The following is a 23011-nucleotide window of genomic DNA, read 5'->3' on the forward strand; positions in this document are numbered from 1 at the left end:
CTGAATATATTCAGGAAAAAACGCATACGCCCTTTTTGGCCAACCAAGCAAGCCTGTAAAGGAAATCTGCACTACAATAAAGTCTCACTGCCCCCCGGGCAAAAGGGCCATCTGAAAAAAGTGTAAAACCCGGAAAGGTAGGACATTATATGGAGAACAGGGAGTCTTGTTATGCTGATTGGCAGGATGTAAATTGCCAGCAGCCACCCTGGAGAAGTGTATGGTGTTTCCTGAAACACGTAAGAAACAAAGCAACACAGCCTATGGCACTTCCACTTATGGTCCTATTGCTTAGGGAAATTATATTCAAAAACAGAGAGCAACCCCAAAGTTTGGGACGGCTGTGTTCCCAAAAAGCTCGTCTACAGTACCAGGTAAATATCCCAGAAAGCAAAAAATGGATAAAGAAGTTGTGGCACGTACGTGCAATGCAATATCACTCAGCAATGAAATCTGTGTCATCAGGCCCGTAGCGGCATAGTGAGTGGATGCAGGTACGGTGATTCTACGTGAACTACGTCACACAGAAAAAGAAACATCATAAGATATCACTAATACACGGAATGTAAACTTGACTACACATGAACTGAGTTACAAAACAGAACAGGGTCTGAAATTTAGATAACCAACTAGTGCTTGCTTATGGGGAAAGGTGCGTTGGGGTGCTGCATATAACCAGAGACTGAAATTAGCACAGATAACATTCCATAAGCCAAATATGTAATAGACAAGACCTACTCCTTGCTCAACGAAATGGACTCAACACCACATATTCAACGTCTAGGAATATACCTGACTAGGAAGAATCTTAAAACCCATGGATTTATATGTCTCCGTAAGAGTATCAAGCGTGTGTACAGCGGCATAAACGCAGCAGTGAAAATCTGATAAATCCCATTATCAAAATAAATTTCAAAAACAAAACACAAAGACAGTGAAATAGAGAGCAATTCTTAAATAATTCACTCAGGGCATGTGATGCAACCGGGATTTAACACATCTACACCCAGAGCTGGTTGAGACATAAGGTTGGACACTTCAGGCTGATAGCATTGGTGAGTTTCGGTGAGCAAATGCAGACCCTTTGAAGTCATACTGCATGGTATCTATTCCATGGGTCCCAACTCTCCAGGTTCAAGGGATTCTTCCTCCAGCTAAAACATGCATGGGAAACCCACAGTATCGTCCACCGTGTGATTTGGAAACGATTTAAAATGCATCTCAGTTTTCGTATCCTGGTCCTCGGGTTCACCATTCCAGATGCTTTACTAACACTCTCCCCCATGGAGAGTCAGTGCCTTTAACCTCCTGTTTATCACCGCTTGCAATTTCTGTGCAAGATGAACAGGAATACGGAGAACCAAACTGAGACTAGCTGTAGGTGTCTGCACAGGCAAATGTAACGCTCATTTCCCACCAGGAAGAAGAGTTAACGAAAGGCTCAGCGTGCCCTGCCGGAAACAGATTAGGGCCTGAAGCAATCCTGTGGTTTTCTGCCCAGCTCACAATAAAGCGAGTTGAAGAAAGGAGCTCAGGGGCACTGTAATTCACAAACCTGCAGAGTTATAAATGACAGCTATCCTCCAAAAATATATTGAAGGAAGCCTGCGAAGGGGACTTGAAAGCGGGGCAGAATTTCAGGAAAACAATTGCAGGGGGTAGAGTGGAATTGCCCTGAAAGCATAGGAAAAGAGGCAGAACGTCGATAAAGATGCACTTGGCCAAAAAGTGCGTATGCGTTTTTGCCTGAATATATTCAGGAAAAAAAGCATATGCACTTTTTGGCGAACCAAGAAAACCTTTAAAGAAATCTGGACTACAATGAAGTCTCACTGCCCCCCGTGCAAAAGGGCCATCAGAAAAATTTGTAAAATCCAGAAAGGTAGGACAGGATATGGAGAACAGGGAGCCTTGTTATGCTGATTGGCAGGATGTAAATTGTGAAGAGCCACCCTGAAGAAGTGTATGGTGTTTCCTGAAACACGTAAGAAACAAAGCAGCACAGCCTAAGGTACTTCCACTTATGCTCCTATAGCTTACAGAAATTAAAATCAAAAACAGACAGCCACCCCAATGTTTGTGACCCTGTGTTCACAAGAAGCTCGTCTACAGTACCAGGTAAATATACCGGAAAGCAAAAAATGGATAAAGAAGTTGTGGCACATACTTACAATGCAATATCACTCAGCAATGAAATCTGTGTCATCAGGCCCGTAGCGGCATAGTGAGTGGATGCAGGTACGGTGATTCTACGTGAACTACGTCACACAGAAAAAGAAACATCATAAGATATCACTAATACACGGAATGTAAACTTGACTACACATGAACTGAATTACAAAAGAGAACAGGGTCTCAAATTTAGAAAACCAACTAGTGCTTGCTTATGGGGAAAGGTGCGTTGGGGTGCTGCATAAAACCAGAGACTGAAATTAGCACAGATAACTTTCCATAAGCCAAATATGTAATAGACAAGACCTACTCCTTGCTCAGCGAAATGGACCCAACACCACATATTCAACGCCTAGGTATATACCTGCCTAGGAAGAATCTTAAAACCCATGGATATATATGTCTCCGTAAGAGAACCAAGTATGTGAACAGCGGCCTAAACGCAGCAGTGAAAATCCGATAAATCCCATTATCAAAATAAATTTCAAAAACAAAACAAAAAGACAGTGAAATAGAGAGCAATTTTTAAATAATTCACTCAGGGCATGTGATGCAATCGGGATTGACCACATCTACACCCAGAGCTGGTTGAGACATAAGGCTGGACACTTCAGGCTGATAGCATTGGTGAGTTTCGGTGAGCAAATGCAGACCCTTTGAAGTCATACTGCATGGTACCCATTCCATGGGTCCCAACTCTCCAGGTTCAAGGGATTCTTCCTCCAGCTAAAACATGCATGGGAAACCCAGAGTATGGTCCACTGTGTGACTGGGAAACGATTTATAATGCATCTCAGTTTTCGTATCCTGGTCCTCGGGTTCACCATTCCAGATGCTTTACTAACACTCTCCCCGCTTGGAGAGTCAGTGCCTTTAACCTCCTGTTTGGCACAGCTTGCAATTTCTGTGCAAGATGAACAGGAATAGGGAGAACCAATGAGAGACTAGCTGTGGGTGTCTGCACGGGCAAAAGTAATGCTGATTTCCCACAAGGAAGAGGAATTAACCAAAGGCTCAGCGTGCCCTGCTGGAAACATATTAGTGCCTGAAGCAATCCTGCGGTTTTGTGTCCAGCTCACAAGAAAGCGAGTTGAAGAAAGGAGCTCAGGGGCACTGTAATTCACAAACCCGCAGAGTTATAAATGACAGCTATCCTCCAAAAATATATTGAAGTAAGCCTGCAAAGGGGACTTGAAAGCCGGGCAGAATTTCAGGAAAACGATTAAGGGTTAAACTGGAATTGCACTTAAAGAATATGAAAAGAGGCAGAACGTCGATAATGATGCACTTGTCCAAAAAGTGCGGATGCTTTTTTCCCTAAATATATTCAGGAAAAAACGCATACGCACTTTTTGGCCAACCAAGCAAGCTTGTAAATAAATCTGCACTACAATGAAGTCTCAGTGCCCCCCAGGGCAAAAGGGCCATTTAAAAAATTGTAAAATCCAGAAACGGAGGACAGGCAATGGAGAACAGGGATCCTTATTATGCTGATGCATATGATGTAAATTGCCGACAGCCATTCTGGAGAAGTGTTATGTGTTTCCTGAAACACGTAAGAAACAAAGCAACACAGCCTATGGCACTTCCACATATGGTCCTACAGCTTAGGGAAATTAAAATCAAAAACACCCAGCAACCTCAGAGTTTGGGACCTCTCTGTTCACAAGAACCTCGTTTACAGTACCAGGTAAATATCTCAGAGAGCAAACAATGGATATAGATGTTGTGGTACGTACGTACAATGGAATATCACTCAGCAATGAAATCTGTGTCATCAGGCCCGTAGCGGCATAGTGAGTGGATTCAGGTATGGTGATTCTACGTGCAATAAGTCACACATAAAAAGAAACATCATAAAATATCACTAATACACAGTATGTAAACTTGACTACACATGAACTGAATTACAAAACAGAACAGTCTCAAATTTAGAAAACCAACTTGTGCTTGCTTATGGAGAAAGGTGCGTTGGAGTGCTGCATAAAACCAGAGACTGAAATTAGCACAGATACCGTTCCATAAGCCAAATATGTAATAGAGAAAACCTACTTCTTGCTCAACGAAATGGACTCAACACCACATATTCAACGCCTAGGAATATACCTGACTAGGAAGAATCTTAAAACCCATGGATTTATATGTCTCCCTAAGAGAATGAAGAGTGTTTACAGCGGCATTAACGCAGCAGTGAAAATCCGATAAATCCCACTGTCAAAAAAAAATTTCAAAAACAAAACACAATGACAGTGAAATAGAGAGCAATTCTTAAATAACTCACACAGGGCATGTGATGCAACCTGGTTTACCACATCTATACCCAGAGCTGGGTGAGAGATAAGGCTGGACCCTTTGGGCTGATAGCATTGGTGAGGTTCAGTGAGCAAATGCAGACCCTTTGATGTCATACTGCCTGGTACCCATTCCATGGTTCCCAACTCTCCAGGTTCAAGGGATTCTTCCTTCAGCTAAAATTTGCATGGGAAACCCAGAGTATGCTCCACCGTGTAACGGGGAAACCTTTTTACATGCATGTCTGTTTTCGTCCCCTGGTACTCAGGTTCACCATTCCAGACCCTTTTCTTACACTCTCCCCATTTGGAGAGTCAGTGCCTTTAACCTCCTGTTTGGCACTGTTTGCAATTTCTGCGCAAGATGAACAGGAATACGGAGAACCAATGGGAGACTATCTGTAGGTGTGTGCACGGGCAAATATTTTTTTTAACATCTTTATTGGGGTATAATTGCTTTACAATGGTGTGTTAGTTTTTGCTTTATAACAAAGTGATTCAGCTATACATAGACATATGCTCCCTGTGTCTTCCCTCTTGTGTCTCCCTCCCTCCCTCTCTCCCCCTTCCACCCCTCCAGGCTGTCCCAACGCCCCGAGCTAATATCCCTGTGCCTTGCAGCTGCTTCCCCCTTGCTATCTACCTTACTACATTTGTTAGTGTGTATATGTCCATGACTCTCTCTCACCCTGTCAAAACTCACCATTCCCCCTCCCCATATCCTCAATTCCGTTCTCCAGTAGGTCTGCACCTCTATTCCTGTCTTATCCCTAGGTTCTTCATGACATTTTTTTCCTTTAAATTCCATATATATGTGTTAGCATACGCTATTTGTCTTTTTCTTTCTGACTTACTTCACTCTGTATGACAGACTCTAGGTCTATCCATCTCATTACAAATAACTCAGTTTCATTTCTTTTTAAGGCTGAGTAATATTCCATTGTGTATATGTGCCACATCTTCTTTATCCATTCGTCCGATGATGGGCGCTTATGTTCTTTCCATCACCGGGCTATTGTAAATAGAGCTGCAATGAACATTTTGGTACATGACTCTTTTGGAATTTTGGTTTTCTCAGGGTATATGCCCAGTATGCACGGGCAATTTTAACACTCATTTCCCAACAGGAAGAGGAATTAACCAAAGGCTCAGCATGCCGTGCTGGAACAAGATTAGGGCCTGAAGCAATCCTGCGGTTTTGTGGCCAGCTCACAAGAAAGCGAGTTGAGGAAAGGAGCTCAGGGGCACTGTCATTCACATACCTGCAGACTTATAAATGACAGAAATCGTACAAAAATATATTGAATTAAGGCTGCAAAGAGGACTTGAAAGTGGGGCAGAATTGCTGGAATCCGATTTCAGGAGGTAGACGTGAATTGCTCTGAAAGCATAAGAGAAGTGGCAGAACCTCGTCAATGAAGCACTTGGCCAAAAAGGGCATATGCATTTTTTCCAGGGCCATCATTCACGGGAGTAGGAGGCTCCCAGCATGCTCCAGTGGCCAACAGAGGGCCCACGTCGCCAAGGCGATGTGAGCTAGCCAGGCAGGAGTGACCTGACATCAGAGGGCCCACCTCACAGAATGGTAGGGAACCCAGCCAGGATCAGACTCTCCCCAGAGGGCCCACATCACCAAGGTGATGGGAACCAGGCAGGAGTGTCCTCACACCCGTGGGGCCACATCATCAAAAGTTGAGGTACCCAGCACATGTGGCCTCAAACCAGAGGACCCACATCACCATGGGTTTCGGAGTGAGGCAGGCAGGATTAACCTCACAACACATGTCCCATTGTATACAAAATGTGTGGAAACCAGCAGTTGGATCTTCCTAGCAGGCGGCCCAGAGCACTGAGGCTATGAGATCCAGGCCGGCATGAACTCACAACAGAGGGCCCTCATTGTGATTCTGTAAGCAACCCAGCCGTTGTGACCTCAGAGCAGAAGGCCCACATCCCCATGGGGAAGGGAAACAAGCAGGAGTGTCATCGCAAGAGTGGGCACACATGAAAAAAGGTGGGGAGCCCAGCAATTAGTGCCTGATGCCACAGGGCCCTCATCACCGAGGGGCGGTGGCTCCCAGCCAGCTCCAACTGCTACCAGAGGGGCGATGTCGCCAATGCGGAGTGCGACAACCAGGCAGGAGAGATCTCAGAGCAGAGGGTCAACCTCACAGAAGTGTGAAGAACCAAAGAGGATCAGATTCTCACCAGAGGGCCCACATCACCAAGGGAATGGGAACCAGGCAGGAGTGTCCTCACACTAGTGGGGCCACATCACCGAAAAGTGAGGGACCCAGCAGAGGACACACATCACAAGGGAGCTGGGATTGAGGCAGGCAGGAGGAGCCTCAAAACAGAGGGACCATAGAATTAAAGAGGTGAAGAATCCCGCAGTTGGAAACTCCCAGCAGGCGGCCAGGAACAGCGAGACTATGGGATCCAGGCCGGAGTGATCTCACACCAGAGGGCCGTCATCATGAAACTGTGAGCAACCTAGGCGTTGGGATCTCAGAGCAGAAGGCCCACATTCCCATGGGGTTGGGAACCTGTCAGAAGTGTACTTGCACCACAGGGCACACATCAGAGAATTTAGGGAACCTAGGAGTTAGGGCCTGACGCCAGAGGGCCCTCATTACCAAGGGGAGGAGACTCCAATCAGGCACCAACACCCAACTGAGGGCCCACGTCGCCAAGGTGACGTGTGACAGCCATGTAGGAGTGACCTCACCGCAGAGGGCCTACCTCACAGAAGGGTGAGGAACACAGCCAGGATAAGACTCTCACCAGAGGGCCCACATCACCAAGGTGATCAGAACCAGGCAGGAGAGTCTTCACACCAGTGTGGCCACATCATAGAAAGGTGAGGAACCCAGCACATGTGGCCTAAACCAGAAGACCCACATCTCCAAGGGGCTCGGAATGAGGCAGGCAGGAGTAGCCTCACAACACAGGGCCCATAGAATAAAAAAGCTGAGGAATCCAGCAATGGGAACCTCCCAGCAGGCGGCCAAGAGCACCAAGTCTATGCGATTCAGGCCGCAGTAAACTCACAGCAGAGGGTCCACATCATGAAACTGCGAGCAACCCAGCCATTTGGACCTCAGAGCAGAAGGTCCACATCCCCAAGGTGTTGGGAGCATGGCAGGAGTGTCCTTGCACCACTTGGCACATATCAGAAAATGTGGGTACCCAGCAGTTAAGGCCTGACGCCAGAGGGCCCTCATCACTGAGGGGAGGAGGCTCCCAGCATGTTCCAACTACCACAAGAGGGCCCACGTCGCCAAGGCGGGGTGTGCCAGCCAGGCAGGAGTGACCTCACAGCAGACGGCCCACCTCAAAGAAGTGTGAGGAACCCAACCAGGATCAGACTCTCACCAGAGGGCCCATATCACCAAGGGGACGGGAACCAGGCACGAGTGTCCTCACACCAGGGGGCCACATCACTAAAAGATGAGGAAACTGGCACATGTGGCCACAAACCAGAGGACCTACATCACCAAGGGGCTGGGAGTGACACAGGCAGGAGGAGCCTCCCAACACAGGGCCCAAAGAATAAAAAAGGTGAGGAACCCAGCAGTTGGAACTTCCCAGCAGGCGACCCAGAGTACAGAGGCTATGGGATCTAGGAATGAGTGAACTAACACCAGAGAGCTAACATCAGGAAACTGTGAGCAACCCAGTCGTTGGAACCTCAGAGCAGAAGGCCCATATCGCCATGGGGATGGGAACATTTCACGAGTGTCCTGGCATCACTGGGCTCACATCAGAAAACCTGGGGAGCCCAGCAGTTAGAGCCTGATGCCAGAGAGACCTCATCACCGAGGATAGGAGTCTCCGAAAGGATCCAACTGCCACCAGAGGGCCGACGTCACCAAGGCAATGGGAGCAAGCCAGGCAGGAGTTACCTCAGAGCACAGGGCCCACCTCACAGAACGGTAAGGAACCCAGCCAGGATCAGACTCTCACCAGAGGGGCCACATCACCAAGGGGCTGGGAAACAGGCACGAGTGTCCTCACACCATTGGGGCCACATCATCGAAAGGTGAGGGACCCAGCACACGTGGCCTCACACCAGAGGACACACATCACAACGGGGCTGGGATTGAGGCAGGCAGGAGGAGCCTCAAAACAGAGGGCCCATAGAATAAAAAAGGTGAGGAATCCCGCAGTTGGAACCTCCCAGCAGGCGCCCAGGAGCAGCAAGCCTATGGGATCTAGGCCGGAATGAACGCACATCAGAGGGCCCTCATCATGAAACTGTGAGCACCCCAGCCGTTGGGACCTCAGAGCAGAAGGCCCAAATTCCCATGGGGTTGGGAACCTGACAGGAGTGTACTCACACCACAGGTCGCACATCTGCAAATTTGGGGAGCCCAGGAGTTAGGGTCTGACGCAAGAGGGCCCTCATTACCGAGGGACGGAGACTCGCAGCAGACACCAACTCCCAACTGAGGGCCCACGTCACCAAGGTGATGTGTGCCAGCCAGGCAGGAGTGACCTCACCGCAGAGGGCCTACCTCACAGAAGGGTGAGGAAACCAGCCAGGATAAGACTCTCACCAGTGGGCCCACATCACCAAGGGGATCGGAACCAGGCAGGAGGGTCCTCACACCAGTGTGGCCACATTATAGAAAGGTGAGGAACCCAGAACATGTGGCCTAAAACAGGGGACCCACATCTCCAAGGGGCTAGGAGTGAGGCAAGCAGGAGTATCCTCACAAAACACAGCCCACAGAATAAAAGTTGTGAGGAATCCAGCAGTTGGAACCGGCCAGTAGGCTGCCCAGAGCACAGAGTCTATGGGATCCAGGCCACAGCGAACTCACAGCAGAGGTCCCACATCATGAAACTGTGAGCAACCCAGCGGATGGGACCTCAGAGCAGAAGGCCCACATCCCTATGGGGATGGGAACCTGACAGGAGTGTCCTCGGCCCACTTCCACGAATCAGAAAATGTGGGAACCCAGCAGTTAGGACCTGAGGCCAGAGGACCCTCATCACTGAGGGGAGGAGGCTCCCAGGAGGCTCCAACTGCCACCATAAGGCCGATGTCACCAAGGCGGGGTGTGCCAACCAGGCAGGAGTGACCTCAGAGCAGAAAGCCCACCTCACAGAAGTGTGAGGAACCCAACAAGGATCAGACTGTCACCAGAGGGCCAACATCACCAAGGGAATGGGAACCAGGCAGGAGTGTCCTCACACCAGTGGGGCTACATCACCATAATTTGAGGGACCCAGCACACGTGGCCTCAAACCTGAGGACACACATCACCAAGGGGCTGGGAGTGAGGCAGGCCAGAGGATCCTCAAAACAGAGGGACCATAGAATAAAAATGGTGAGGAATCCCACAGTTGGAACCTCCGGCAGGCAGCCAGGAGCAGCGAGGCTATGGGATCTAGGCCGGGTGAACTCACACCAGAGGGCCCTCATCATGAAACTGTGAGCAACACAGCCGTTGGGACCTCAGAGCAGAAGGCTCACATCCCCATGGGGATGGGAACCTGGCAGGAGTGTCCTTGCACCACTTAGCACGAATCAGAGAATGTGGGAACCCAGCAGTTAGGGCCTGAGGCCAGAGGGCCCTCATCACCGAGGGGAGGAGGCTCCCAGCAGGCTCCAACTGCCACCATATGGCCGACGTTGCCAAGGTGTTGTGTGCCAGCCAGGCAGGAGTGACCTCAGAGCAGAGGGCCCACCTCACAGAAGGGTGAGGAACCTAACCAGGATCAGACTCTCACCAGAGGGCCAACATCACCAAGGTGATGGGAACCAGGCAAGACTGTCCTAAGAGCAGTGGGGCCAACATCACCAAGGGAATGGGAACCAGGCAAGAGTGTCCTCACACCAGTGTGGCCACATTATAGAAAGGTGAGGAACACAGCACATGTGGCCTCAAACAAGGGGACACACATCACGAAGGGGCTGGGAGTGAGGCATGCAGGAGGAGACGCCCAACCGAGGGCCCATAGAATAAAAAAGGTGAGGAATCGAGAAGTTGGAAACTCCAAGCTGGAGGCCCAGAGCACTGACACTATGGGATACAGGCCAGAGTGAACACACAGCAAAGGGCCCACATCATGAAACTGTGAGCAACCCAGCAGTTGGGACCACAGAACAGAAGTCCCACATGCCCATGGGGATGGGAACCTGGCAGGAGTGACTCGCACCACTGGGCACACATCAGAAAATGTGTGGAGCCCAGCACTTAGGGCCTGACACCAGAAAGCCCTCATCACTGAGGGGAGGAGGCCCCAGCACGCTCCAACTGCCACCAGAGGGTCCACGTCGCCAAGGCGACGTGCGCCAGCCAGGCAGGTTTGACCTCACAGCAGAGGGCCCACATCATGAAAGTGTGAGCAACCCAGCCGTTAGGACCTCAAAACAGAAGGCCCACAAGCTCATGAGGATGGGAACCTGGCAGGAGTGCCCTCGTACCACTTAGCACGTATCAGAAAATGTGGGAACCCTGCCATTAGGGTCTGACGCCAGAGGGCCTCATCACCGCTGGAAGGAGGCTCCCAGCAGGCTCCAACTGCCACCAGGGTGCCGAAGTCAACAAGGCGGGTTGTGCCAGCCAGGCAGGAGTGACCTCAGAGAAGAGGGCTCACCTCACGGATGTGTGAGGAACCCAACCAGGATCAGAGTCTCACCAGAGGGCCCACATCACCAAGGGGATGGGAACCAGGCAGGAGTGTCCACACACCAGTGGGGCCACATCATCAAAAGATGAGGAACCCATCACATATGGCCTCAAACCTGAGGACATACATCACCATGTGGCTGGGAGTGAGGCAGGTATCTGGAGGGGCACATTTAACTCTAATTTCCCACCAGGAAGAGGAATTAACCAAAGGCTCAGAGTGCCGTGCCGGACCCTGATTATGGCCTGAAGCAAACCTGCAGTTTTGTGGCCAGCTTACAAGGAAGCCAGTTAAGAAAGGAGCTCAGGGGCACTGTAATTCACAAACCTGCAGAGATAAATGACAGCTATTGGCAAAAATATATCGAAGTAAGTCTGCAAAGAGGACTTGAAAACGAGGCAGAATTGCAGGAATCATATTTCAAGAGGTAGATTGGAATTGCATTTAAAGCATATGAAAAGCGGCAGATCTTTGACAGTGATGCACATGGACAAAAAGTGCGTATACATTTTTCCTGAATATATTCAGGAAAAAACGCATATGAACATTTTGGCCAACCAAGCACTCCAGCAATGGAAATCCACACTACAATGAAGTCACATTTCCCATTCGTCAAAAAGGCCATCTGAATAAAGTGTAAAAACCAGAAACACAGGACAGGCCATGGAGAACAGGGAGCCGTGTTATGCTGATGGGTGGGATGTAAATTGCCAACAGACACTCTGGAGATGTTCATGGTGTATCCTGAAACATCTAAAAAACAAAGCTACAGAGCCTAGGGCACTTCCACTTTTGGCCCTATAGCTTAGGAAAATTAAAATCAACAAGACACAGCCAACACAAAATTTAGGGCTGCTGTGTTTACAAGAACCTCGAGTCCAGTACAAATTAAATATCCCAGAAAGAAAAAAATGGATAAAGAAGTTGTGCTACTTACGTACAACGGAATATCACTCAGCAGTGAAATCAATGTCATCAGGCCTGTAGCAGCAAATTGAGTGGATTTAATTATGATGATTCTAAGAGAAATATGTCACACAAAGAAAGATAATTATCATAAGATATCACTAATAGAGGGAGTGTAAACTTGGCTACACATAAACTGAACTACAAAACCGAACAGAGTCTTACATTTAGATAAAAACCTTATGCTTGCTTAAGGGGAAAGTTGAGTTGGACTGCTGTATAAAAACAGATTGAAATTAGCACACATTCCATTGTATAAGCCAAATACGTAATAAACAAGACCTACTCTTTGCTCAACGAAATAGACTCATCCATGGTGTATCACCTCACACCTATTAGAATGGACATCTTCAGAAAATCTACAAACAACAAATGCTGGAAACGGTGTGGAGATAAGGAATCCTCTTCCACTATTGTTGGGAACGTAAATTGATACAGTCACTGTGGAGAACATTATGGAGTTTCTTATAAAACTAAGAATAGAATTACCATATGATACAGCAATCCCTCTACTGGGCATATACCCAGACAAAACCATAAATCAAAAAGAGACATTCACCACAATGTTCATTGCATCACTATTTACACTATCCAGGAAATGGAAGCAACCTAAATGCCCACAGACAGACGAATGCATAAAGATGTGGTACATATATAAAATGGAATATTACTAAGCCATAAAAAGGAATGAAATTGGGACATTTGTAGAGACGTTGATGGATCTAGAGACTGTCATACAGAGTGAAGTAAGTCAGAAAGAGAAAAACAAATCTTGTATATTAATGCATATATGTGGAACCTAGAAAAATTGTACAGATGAACCGTTTTGCAAGGCAGAAATAGAGCAACACATGTATACAACAAACGTATGGACAACAAGGGGGGAAAGCTGTTGGGGATGGTGGTGGGAGGAGTTGAGATATTGGGATTGGTATGTATACATTTATATGTATAAAGTAGATAACCAAAAACAACCTGCTGTATAAAAATATAAAATTAAATTCAAAATAAAAAAATAAAATTAAAAAAAGTAAAACAGAAAAAATATTCTTCCCTTCACATACATGTATTTATATGAATAAATTATTTCCATGCTTATATCTGTAAATACACAAAAGAGGAATAAAATCTACCTTGAACCAAAAACGAAAAAAAGATAAAAAAGAACAGAACCCACCAGTTACACAGAGGAAAACCGTTTCAGGGCACTTGCTCCAATTGCAAACAATTCTGAAGTTGGTCAGTGGTGGGGAATCATCTCCCATTCAGCCAGCATGCTCCTCGCAACAAGCGTCCTCACTGCAAAGCTGGGGGACCGTGCCGAGGTATCTGTGAGTAAACGTGGGCCGAGCCCCAGGCCAGCTGCTGCTGAAATGTTCCCACCCTTCCAAGGCTAAACACCTGAATATGTACAAGGACTTGAAAACCTAGAAGAAGGGCCATGGAGCCACATGAGGGACAGCATGCCAGCCGACTTGGTGCCTGCAGGCCAGCCAGGATGGTCCTGGCCCTGGGTGCTCTTCTGGAAGTTCTCCATTTCCCTGCCTGAGATACCCCTGCTGTCCCGGCCCCCACTGCTTTCTTCCTTCCTCACCTGTGCCCAGGGAGAAATTCCAGCAGCAGGTGTGGGTGACAGATCCTCTTCTTTAGCAGGTAGCATCTTGGCAACTGCTGCAGAAAGTCCAGCAGAGCCCCACTCACACTGGGACACCCACAAAGCCGTGACCTCTCACTCCCTCCCACCAGCCCAGCCCCGAGACTGCTGACAGGGCAGAGAAAATGGCGTCAGGCACAGCTGCAGGGGCTCTTGCTGCCTGGAGCGGTGTTTATATTGATCTCAACCCAGGCACACCTGGGGAGGACTGGCCGGCACGGTCAGGCTTCCCAAGCCAGCCAATAATCACCCCTCAGGGGCTCACAGTTGCTGAAAATGGAACTTGCTGAATTGGCCAGGTCCAAGGAACAGGTGTGGGCTCCTGAGAGTCAGGATAGACAAGGGGCTGCAGCTCTGGCTTGTTTTCTAATTATATTATCTGGCCCATGAGTGGGAGACAACTTCAAGAAAACCCTCTCCTAATGAGAGGAACCCAGGAGTCAGGGAGAGGAGGGGTGGGTGGTGGTTGGAGACAGAGGCCTGGTGCCCCGGGTGCAGTGGAAGTCTCTGGAAGACCAGGTGGAGGAGGCTGCACAGAGTGATGCCCAGGGTCACAGACCTGTCAGAGCTGCTGTTTGTTAGTTCAAGTCCTGCTCTGAGGTGCTCTGTGTCAGATCTGAGCGACAGGTGAGCTGGGAGTGCTCTGCAATGAGGGCTATGTGCACGGTTCCTGTGTGCCCAGCCCTGCCAAGGTACCTGCAAGGGTAGCTCTGTATCCTGGGAGGGGCCTGACCACGGGAGCCCCATGGACTGCAGAGGACCTGCCCAGGGAATCCCATATCCTGGGAGGGGCCTGAACACGAGAGCCCCGTGGGCTGGGGTGGGGGTAAGGTACCTGCCCAGGTGAGCTCCATATCCTGGGATTGGCCTGACCTCGAGAGCCCCATGGGCTGCTGGAGTCCTGGTAAAGGATGTCAGGACAGTCAGTGAAGCCACTGAGGATATACCTCCAGTAGTTCCTAAATCCTACACCCGGCTGGTCATTCTACCAACCACCAGGACTTGGTATTCTGTATTAGTCTTCACTGATGCCTTCTTTTGTATTCCATTAGTCCCAGAGTCACAAGAAATTTTGGCTTGTGAATGACAGGACTCAACATACAACTAAAACAATACTTCCAGGCTGTCTTGCCCCAAGGGTTCAAAAATTCCCACACCATCTTTGGGGAAAGCTCAGCTAAAGACCTAAAAGTTCTACCTCTGGAAAAGGAAACACTCCTTCAATATTCAGACGACATTCTGATCGCCAGCCCTACTAAGGAGGCCTCAGAACTACCAAGCCAATAAAGGATAGAAGTTGTCCACAAAAAAGCTCAAGTATCACAGACTACGGTGACCTGCCTGGGCTTCATTCTCACAGAAGGTCGGAGAAGCCCATCCCAGGAAAGGGAAGAAACAATTTACAGCCTTACCCCTTTCTGAAACTAGAAGACAGCTTAGGGGTTCCTGGGGAAGCCAGGGTTTCCTGCCTCTGGATCCCTAACTACAGTCTACTAGCTGGGCCTCTATATGAAACACTGAAAGGAAAAGATGATGATCCTTTTGAATAGAATCCAGAAGTGGCCTTTCAAGAATGGAAAGAGCAGTCAATTCAGACCCTTGCCCTGGAACTCCCTAATTTAGCTAAACCCTTTGACCTTTACATTCCTGGTGAAAGGTGAATCGCCATTGGAGTATTAGTGCAAAAACTGGGACCACTTGAAATGGAACAATGCAAGAATGCCATCCAGGTAGGATAAACTATGGTCACCAAGGGGCTTGGGCCACCGCCACATCTGGCCAAGATACTGGTGGTATCTGAAAACCTGGAAATCAGCAGCCCAAAAGGCCACCTCCCTTCTAAGGGAAACGGACCCCACGTGGTGATCCTAACCCCCAACCATGCCCTGAAGTTGCAGGGTTTGCTCCGTGGGCACACTGACCTCGATTGAGGAGGCCCTCCAACTCCAACCTCCAGAGAGATAACCGGGGGCAACGGGGCACCATGACGACCCGTGTGACCATCACTTGACCTGGAGTTTCTCTCATAAAACAACAAGAGTGTGTCCCAAAAGAGTAGACTACTGCTTGCAGTACTTACTGTACCCAGAGGGGAGCTAATAATCTTGGCGGGGGAACCGTATATCATGCTGTCACCATAGAAAAGCCTACAGACACCCTGATGATGGTGGCCAATAAGACCGGCTGGACTCCTGTTTACTTCCAAAGGCTCTTGACTCAGTGACCATCATGATCCTTCATCACCACTGACCCTGGACTGTCTGGGAGCTGAGTGGGCAGGATCCTGACACCTGGTGCTGTTTTTACGTTAATTCAGGGGCCTAATGGAAGAAAGCGCAGACTGTTGGTCAGAGCATCTAGGCTGGCAGAAACGGTCAGTCAGAGCATCTAGGCTGGCAGAAACGGTCAGCCTAAGGTGGCCGAGCAAATGTGGGGCGGGGTGAAACTGGACCTCACAGCGCCACTGCACATCTCCTTTCTGGACCCTTAAAGGTCATTAGAATCTATAACACTTCCAATACTGGTGCTCAGGCGGACGAGCAGGGAGGCAGGAGGCCTGGGGACAATCAACGTCACCTGGAGGCTGCTGGGGAGAAGTTCTGACCCTCGCCCACGGGTATGAAGCCTCCTAACTCAGCACTCAGCAGTTACAGAAGGGTCTGCACCCGCAGCACTCCAAGAATGAGGAAAGGGACAAAAGGCAGAAGAGAAGTTTGTCCCAGGCAAAGCCCCTTAAAAATGCCTGGGAGATAAAGATAGAATCTGGGCAATAAAATAAAGTCTAACCTTTTTTATCCTTTGTGCTTTGTCTAATTTCAGGTGCTCCTAGGGTCCCGCATACAGAGGTTCCACACCCGGCACTTCAGACCAGATTTCCTAGAGCAGAATGGCTCGATGACACTTCAGCTCCTGGGGCCCAGTTCAGACTCCGTGACATAGAGCCTGAGCTGCAGCCATCCAGGTCCTCGAGAGCTCAGCCCCCTCCCTCCCAGTGACTCTGACAGGATCTCTACACAGCAGCCCAGCCCACAGCCCACAGGGTAGCACCTCTCCGTTCTCTGATCAAAATATAAAGTTTTCTTTGCTTTTGAACCAAACTCAGTCTCGATCTATTGGCTCCAATGACACTGGGCAGGGGGACACTTGTTGGCGTCCACTCTGGAGGATCAGTAACAGAAATTGAGAACATTGTAACTTCAATGAACAGATGTGTGAGCCAAACTGTAATTAACATAGAACAGTGTATAAGGCTCGGGTAAAATAAGATGTTTCTAACACTTCCATTTGATATTTCCATCACTTTCTTATAAGCAAGTTCAGTGAAAAGGTTTGTCTTCTTTGTCAGGTCAATATTAGAGAAACAAAGTGATTTCTTTCCAAGGATGTACATCTAATAATCTTGGTTAAAGCTTCAATCTTGTTTTAAATGCTTTTGCATTGAAAATGATACCTCTCTTTCAGCTCCCCCATTTCTGAGAAGCATAAAGTCTTATAATTTATTAGTACCAAAGGGAAATGGTAGGAGGAGGGATAAATTAACAGTTTGGGATTAACACATACACACTGCTATGTATGAAATCATCAGCAAGGAACTACTGTATAGCACAGGGAACTACACTCAATATTTTGCAATAACCTATAAGGGGAAACGATCTGAAAAAGAATAGATATTTTTATTGACATCATCCATCAATGACAGTAAAAATGGAATCTAAGGGAAGACAGTGGTGAGTGCTTCTGACCCTGAAGACTTCAATCATCTAAAGTTTGGACTCTGCCTACTTCCCAAGGCCCTTAATGAACATATGTGTAGCCGTAGCTTAAAAAATTCCCCAGTTTGGGTTGCGGAGAGACACTGATATTGAAAATCCCCTGGTGTTCTCCTCACATGAATGGGACCCTTCCTACACCTAAAACATGCCTGTCACACCCAGAGGATGGTATACCGTCTGATCGGGAAAAGTTTGGAAAAGGCATCTCATCTCCTCATCTCTTGGTGCTAGGGTTCACCACTCCAGCGTCTTTACTAACAGTCTCCCCACTTGGAGATGTCAGCACTGTCAACATCCTGTTGCATACAGTTTGGAATTTGTCCAGAGGATGAAGCAGAAGGAGGAGGAACAATGAGAGACAAGTCCTAGGTGTTCGGACAGGCACATGTCACTCTAATTTCCAATCAGGAAGACGAATTGACCAAAGGCTAGGGTTGCCCATGGAAACAGAATAGGGCTTGAGGAATCCTGATGCTTTGTGGCCAGTTCCCATAAACACAAGTTGGAAAATGGAACTCAGGGGCACTAAAATTCACGAAACTGCAGAATTGAAAATATCTATCACTGAAAAATGTCTTGAGGAAAGTCAGAGAAAAGGACTTGTAAGCAACGGAGAATGGCAGGAAAGGGATTGGAAGAGGTAGAAAGGACTCGCCATTAAGCACAAGAAAAGGGGCTGAACATTGCCAACATTGCCAACATTGCAGTTGGCCAAAAAGGGTGTATGCGTCTTTTTCTGTATATATTCAAGAAAAGGGCATACACTTTTTTAGCCAACCAAACAGGTGGGCACTGGAAATCAATACTACAAAACATATCACTTTGCATCAGTCAGAAGAGCCGTCCTCATAAAGTGTAAACACCAGAAATGCAGGACAGGGCAAGGAGAAAAGGGAGCCCTGTGAGTCTTATAGTGGAAATGTATATTGCCAACGGTCACTCTGGATAAGTGTATTGTGTTTACTAAAGCATCTAAAAAATGAGCTACCGAGCACAGGGCACTTGCACTCATGGACGTATATCTTGGGAAAAACAAAAATCGAGAGGACACAGGCACCCCAATGTTTACCACCTCTCTGTTTAAAAGATCCTCGACTAGGTTATAACTTAAATGTATCTGCAGAGAAAAAACGGATAGAGATGTGGTGCTTATGTAGAGTGGAATATTACTCAGCCTGGAAATCAATGAAATACGGCCAGTTATAACAACTCCAGAGGAGTTACGTGTGATCATTCGAAGTCACATAATTCAAAAAGAAAAAGACATAAGATATTACTAATACATGGAATGTTAACATGGCGACACATGAACTGAATTACAAAAGAGAAGAGGGTTTCAAATTAAGAAAACCAACTTATGCTTCCTTAAGGGGAAAGGTGAGTTGGGGTGCTGCATAAAACCAGAGATTGAAATTAGCACAGATACCATTCCATAAGCCAAATATGTAATAGTCAAGACCTACTCCTTGCTCAACGAAATGGACTCAACACGCCACATTCAATGCCTAAGAATATACCGGATTAGTAAGAAACTTAAAACCCATGGACTTATATGTCTCTGTAAGAGAATCAAGCGCGTGTACAGCGGCATAAACGAAGCAGTGAAAATCCGATAAATCCCATTATTAAAATAAATTTCAAAAACAAAACACAATGACAGTGAAATAGGTAGCAATTCTTAAATAATTCATTCAGGGCATGTGATGCAACCTGGATTTACCACATCTACACCCAGAGCTGGTTGAGACATAAGGCTGGACACTTCAGGCTGATAGCATTGGTGAGTTTCGGTGAACAAATGCAGATCCTTTGAAGTCATACTGCATGGTACCCATTCCAAGGGTCCCAACTCTCCAGGTTCAAGGGATTCTTTCTTCAGCTAAAACATGCGTGGGAAACGCCGAGTATGATCCACCGTGTGATTAGGAAATGATTTAAAATGTATCTCAGTATTCGTATCCTGGTCCTCGGGTTCACCATTCCAGACGGTTTACTAACACTCTCCCCGCTTGGAGAGTCAGTGCCTTTAACCTCCTCTTTGGCACAGCTTGCAATTTCTGCACAAGATGAACAGGAATAGGGAGAACAAATTAGAGACTAGCTATAGGTGTCTGCACGGGCAAATGTAACGCTCATTTCCACCAGGAAGAGGAATTAACCAAAGGCTCAGCGTGCCCTGCCGGAAACAGATTAGGGCCTGAAGCAATCCTGCAGTTTTGTACCCAGCTCACAAGAAAGCGAGTTAAAGAAAGGAGCTCAGGGGCACTGTAATTCAAAAACCTGCAGAGTTATAAAAGACAGCTATCCTCCAAAAATATATTGAAGTAAGCCTGAGAAGGGGACTTGAAAGTGGGGCAGAATTTCAGGAAAACGATTGCAGGGGGTAGACTGGAATTGCCCAGAAAGCATAGGAAAAGAGGCAGCACGTCGACAATGATGCACTTGGCCAAAAATTGCGTATACATTTTTTCCTGAATATATTCAGGAAAAAACGCATACGCCCTTTTTTGCAAACCAAGCAAGCCTGTAAAGGAAATCTGCACTACAATGAAGTCTCACTGCCCCCTCGGCAAAAGGGCCATCTGAAAAATGTGTAAAATCCAGAAAGGTAGGACAGGATATGGAGAACAGGGAGCCTTGTTATGCTGATTGGCAGGATGTAAATTGCGAACAGCCACCCTGGAGAAGTGTATGGTGTTTCCTGAAACACGTAAGAAACAAAGCAACACAGCCTATGGCACTTCCACTTATGGTCCTATAGCTTAGGGAAATTAAAATCAAAAACAGACAGCCACCCCAATGTTTGGGACGGTTGTGTTCACAAGAAGCTCGTCTACAGTACCAGGTATATATCCCAGAAAGTAAAAATGGATAAAGAAGTTTTGGCACGTACGTGCAATGCAATATCACTGAGCAATGAAATCTGTGTCATCAGGCCCGTAGCGGCATAGTGAGTGGATGCAGGTACGGTGATTCTACGTGAACTAAGTCACACAGAAAAAGAAACATCTTAAGATATCACTAATACACGGAATGTAAACTTGACTACACATGAACTGAATTACAAAACAGAACAGGGTCTCAAATTGAGAAAACCAACTAGTGCTTGCTTATGGGGAAAGGTGCATTTGGGTGCTGCATAAAACCAGAGACTGAAATTAGCACAGATAAATTTCCATAAGCCAAATATGTAATAGACAAGACCTACTCCTTGCTCAAAGTAATGGACTCAACAACACATGTTCAACGCCTAGGAATATACCTGACTAGGAAGAATCTTAAAACCCATGGATTTATATGTCTCCGTAAGAGAATCAAGCGTGTGTACAGCGGCATAAACGCAGCAGTGAAAATCCGATAAATCCCATTATCAAAATAAATTTCAAAAACAAAACACAAAGACACTGAAATAGAGAGCAAATCATAAACAATTCACTCAGGGCATGTGATGCAACCGGGATTTACCACATGTACACCCAGAACTGGTTGAGACATAAAGCTGGACACTTCAGGCTGATAGCATTGGTGAGTTTCGGTCAGCAAATGCAGACCCTTTGAAGTCATACTGCATGGTAACCATTCCATGGGTCCCAACTCTCCAGGTTCAAGGGATTCTTCCTTCAGCTAAAACAAGCATGGGAAACACAGAGTATGGTCCACCGTGAGATTGGGAAACGATTTAAAATGCATCTCAGTTTTCGTATCCTTGTCCTTGGGTTCACCATTCCAGACGCTTTACTAACACTCTCCGCGCTTGGAGAGTCAGTGCCTTTAACCTCCTGTTTGGCACAGTTTGCAATTTCTGTGCAAGATGAACAGTTATAGGGAGAACCAATGAGAGACTAGCTGGAGGTGTCTGCACGGGCAAAGGTAACGCTCATTGCCCACCAGGAAGAGGAATTAACCAAAGGCTCAGTGTGCCCTGCTGGAAACAGATTAGGGCCTGAAGCAATCCGGCTGTTTTGTGCCCAGCTCACAAGAAAGCGAGTTGAAGAAAGGAGCTCAGGGGCACTGTAATTCACAAAACTGCAGAGTTATAAATGACAGCTATCCTCCAAAAATATATTGAAGTAAGCCTGAGAAGGGGACTTGAAAGTGGGGCAGAATTTCAGGAAAACGATGGCAGGGGGTAGACTGGAATTGCCCTGAAAGCATAGGAAAAGAGGCAGAACGTCGACAATGATGCACTTGGCCAAAAAGAGCGTATGCGTTTTTTCCTGAATATATTCAGGAAAAAACGCATACGCCCTTTTTGGCCAAGCAAGCAAGCCTGTAAAGGAAATCTACACTACAATGAAATCTCACTGCCCCCACGGGCAAAAGGGCCATCTGAAAAAAGTGTAAAATCCAGAAAGGTAGGACAGGATATGGAGAACAGGGAGCCTTGTTATGCTGATTGGCAGGATGTAAATTGCGAACAGCCACCCTGGAGAAGTGTATGGTGTTTCCTGAAACACGTAAGAAATAAAGGAACACAGCCTATGGCAATTGCACTTATGGTCCTATTGCTTAGGGAAATTAAAATGAAAAACAGGGAGCGACCCCAAAGTTTGGGACGGCTCTGTTCCCAAGAAGCTCGTCTACAGTACCAGGTAAATATCCCAGAAAGCAAAAAATGACTAAAGAAGTTGTGGCACGTACGTACAATGCAATATCACTCAGCAATGAAATCTGTGTCATCAGGCCCGTAGCGGCATAGTGAGTGGATGCAGGTACGGTGATTCTACGTGAACTACGTCACACAGAAAAAGAAACATCATAAGATATCACTAATACACGGAATGTAAACTTGACTACACATGAACTGAATTACAAAACAGAACAGGGTCTCAAATTTAGAAAACCAACTAGTGCTTGCTTATGGGGAAAGGTGCGTTGGGGTGCTGCATAAAACCAGAGACTGAAATTAGCGCAGATAACTTTCCATAAGCCAAATATGTAATAGACAAGACTTACTCCTTGCTCAACGAAATGGACCCAACACCACATATTCAACGCCTAGGAATATACAGGACTAGGAAGAATCTTAAAACCCATGGATATATATGTCTCCGTAAGAGAACCAAGCGTGTGTACAGCGTCCGAAACGCAGCAGTGAAAATCCGATAAATCCCATTATCAAAATAAATTTCAAACACAAAACACAAAGACAGTGAAATAGAGAGCAATTCTAAAATAATTCACAGGGACATGACATGTGATGCAACCGGGATTTAACACATCTACTCCCAGAGCTGGTTGAGACATAAGGCTGGACACTTCAGGCTGATAGCATTGGTGAGTTTCGGTGAGCAAATGCAGACCCTTTGAAGTCATACTGCATGGTACCTATTCCATGGGTTCCAACTCTCCAGGTTCAAGGGATTCTTCCTCCAGCTAAAACATGCATGGCAAACCCAGAGTATCGTCCACCGTGTGATTGGGAAACGATTTAAAATGCATCTCAGTTTTCGTATCCTGGTCCTCGGGTTCACCATTCCAGATGCTTTACTAACACTCTCCCCGCTTGGAGA

The sequence above is a fragment of the Phocoena phocoena genome, chromosome 2, assembly GCF_963924675.1.
Source record: "Phocoena phocoena chromosome 2, mPhoPho1.1, whole genome shotgun sequence".
Classification (NCBI taxonomy): domain Eukaryota; kingdom Metazoa; phylum Chordata; class Mammalia; order Artiodactyla; family Phocoenidae; genus Phocoena; species Phocoena phocoena.